The sequence below is a fragment of the Psammomys obesus genome, unplaced genomic scaffold, assembly GCF_907164565.1.
Source record: "Psammomys obesus unplaced genomic scaffold, mPsaObe1.curated_primary_1811, whole genome shotgun sequence".
Taxonomy (NCBI): Eukaryota; Metazoa; Chordata; class Mammalia; order Rodentia; family Muridae; genus Psammomys; species Psammomys obesus.
Window position 1 is genome coordinate 8,932,945 of NW_026596079.1, and position 3,109 is coordinate 8,936,053.

Genomic DNA, 3,109 nt, shown 5'->3' on the forward strand with positions numbered 1-3,109 from the left:
TGTGTGTGTGTGTGTGTGTGTGTGTGTGTGTGTGTGTGTGTGTGTGTATGTAAAGATGTTGTGAACTGGGGCCAGAGTTGATAAGAAGTTGTAGAACCTAAAACTATTCACTGCGTCCACCAAGAACCATCATGTTTACGTCACCGGTCCTATCACCAAAGGGTATCAGGAAGCTTTTGGACCAAACCTGAGATCCAGACAGACTGCTCAGCAAACGCTGCACTACTTTAACATGGGGAGTGGAAGTGGGAGAAAGTTAGGTAATTATTCAAGCCCATATTCTCTTCCTGTCCGCACGCCTGCATTTCTCTGTCTCACTGGCAAAGAGACATCATGTGTCGATGTCTCACAGACAGAGTCTGAGTGACATTCATATCAGCCTTTCACAGTTCTTATTTCTTTCTCTCACATTCACTCCAGTGTTGGTGGGTGAATGTGCAGAATCTCAACCAAGAAGTACCCGGCCAGCTGATAGTGCTGTTAGACAAAAAAAAGTAAAAGCTCCTGATGACTCCTGAAATGGACTCTCCTGCTGGCCTGTGCTGCCCTTTCTCTGGCATACAGTATGTATTAGGCAGTTGGTAACTGCAGACAAGAAAGGCTTCTCAGTGCTTGGAAGTGAACACGCAGCATTTCAGCAGAGGGAATGATGGATAAGGTGTCTGTGCTTGATGAAAAAAGGTACTAGGTGGTAGAAAATTTATGTTACTTAAAAATTAGCAAAGCGTCATAGCATGGAGTATCTGTTTTCTCATTTGGGTGTTTCCCAGACACTCCAATAACACTACCTATCAAAGAAATTTCTTGATTCAAAAATCTCATTTTTATTTTGTCCCCAAAGACATTTTCCATTTCATAGGTCAAAGTTCATGGACCTAACCTTGACCTCTTTGCTTTTCACACAGTCTAGTAGAAAACTCTATCAATGCACTAACAAATGATGCTTAGGCTCAACCATCTTTTCATCCCCAATGCTTGTGGCACCCCAACTGAAATTATCATTTTTCACCTTCATAGATTCTGAACCCTCCAGTTTAATTATAGCTTTTGATTTTCCTTTTCTTTATTATTATAACAGGCTACTGTTCACCTGGCAAAGAGATCATTAAAAATGTGAAGTCAGACCATGTTACCCTTTTCCTTCCTAAATAGTCTCTAAACTCTCCTACCAATGAAAATGAAAAGCTACCCTCCCATCACTTATTCAACCTTGTTTCCTACTCCTTGGCCTCTTGCTGTCCTCTTTCCAGCCATCCTAGGTTCATAGTCAACTTATTAAATGAAGCACTTTGCCATCCCAGAACCATTGTACTCACTGTGATTCTCCTGATAAGACTTGCACTAAACCAGTTCTCTCTTGTGCTTCAACTCTCCTAAGAAACATGACCTTTACTAACTGTTTGAATATGCATTCCCACCACCAACTGACTGCATGTGCTTTTGACATGTTTCTGCATAGCTCATATGATGCAGGTCACATATTTTTGTTTATTATTTAGCTTGAGTAACTGGGGCATGAGTAAAACTTAACAGGACTTAGAATAAAATGCATGGCTGTAATCTTTCTTTGTTTATTTCCTGCACCTCCCATAGCCTTAAATCATAGACTTCTACACACATTGCTTACAAATACAAAAGGCTTTCTAAGTCTGGAGCTCTTAGGTGACACCTTGAAGAATGAGGATCATTTCTGCCAGATGAACTATCGAAGGTAGAATGAACTGCACACTGTTAAAGTGCTGGCGGTGTATGTGTGTATGTGTGTGTGTTTAGAGAGAAAGACAGAGATGAAGAGACAGAGACACATAGTCAGAGAGACACACAGTCAAAAGAGATTGAGTGTTTCTCTCACACTGTATCTCAGCATTTAGGACAGCAAAGAGACACAGTAAACTTTCCCTGCCATCTGCAATCCATCCCCCAGCAACCTACAAGTCCTGAAGTCTGACCTTAAGGCTCTCAGGAAATGCAAAGAGCATGCTGACTTCCTTAGCTTCAGATAACATAAATTACAGAATACTGTAGACAAGCCAGGGTCAGGTGTCCAGTGTTAGAGGAGCAGTTGTTATATGGTGGCAGTAGCGTGGGAGTGTATTCCCTTGGTAAACAGTGATTCTCCACTGTTCTTTAAACTGAGTTAAATCAGATGGTCGTAGCAGGAGGTACAATCTGAAATTACCCATTTTCTTGAGAGTTTTCTTTAAGAAGATGCTACCCTTCTCCGGAATGCAACAATTTATCCAAGCTGACTTTTTCTCCAAACTTGCCAAGCTTGGAGAGATATTGCCACTTTTGCTTTGTGCTCAGCTCATCAAAAACCAAGTTTCTTTTTAAAGCCTGGTCCCTGTGATGGCAGCACAGGGTCCCTTGCCCTATAAGCTGCACTTGTGGTTTGTCTTAGAAATCACTACATTTTCTTCTTGCAAGGGGTCATTTGCTACACTGGACAGTGACCTTACCCTGCAGCAATCCCCAGCTCCTCAGTGAGATCACAGGCCATTTCATTCTATCATAGGGTTCTTTTATTACGCCCCCAAGCATGCAAATCAAATGGCATTTGGGGCTCAAATCGTTGCTCAGCAAAGAAAATTGGCTGAAGGTGTCAAGTTGAGAAAGGCTTTGCTACCAATGGTTGAGTTTGCTAATGCAATTTTCTTTGCTTTTCATGTCCATGCCACATCTTTCTTTGCCTCCTACCCCCAAAGTAAACAGTCTTAATGTCGATTTGCCTTAAGGATAAGAAAAGGGGTATTTCAAGGGGCAGGAAAACAGTACAGGATTTATTGGGTACTTACCATGTGACACGCACCATGAAAGTGTTATTTCACTTACTACTCCCAATGGCCCTCTGGAGGTAAATCTTAACCCCATACTTAAAGATGCAGAAACCCAAACTCAGTGAAATGAAGTTTCTTGCTCAAGGGCACACAGCTAGTAAATGTCAATCAGGAATTTTATGCCACTCTGCACTTTCTAGGAACATCATCTGGAGACAGGAAGAACACAAAGTCTAAGGTGAAGAAGAAAGAACTCCTTTATACAAGAGCTGGTGCCCAAATGTGGGGAAGGGTGGGGGGCGAGCATAGAGAGAAGTGGGAGAACAGCACTG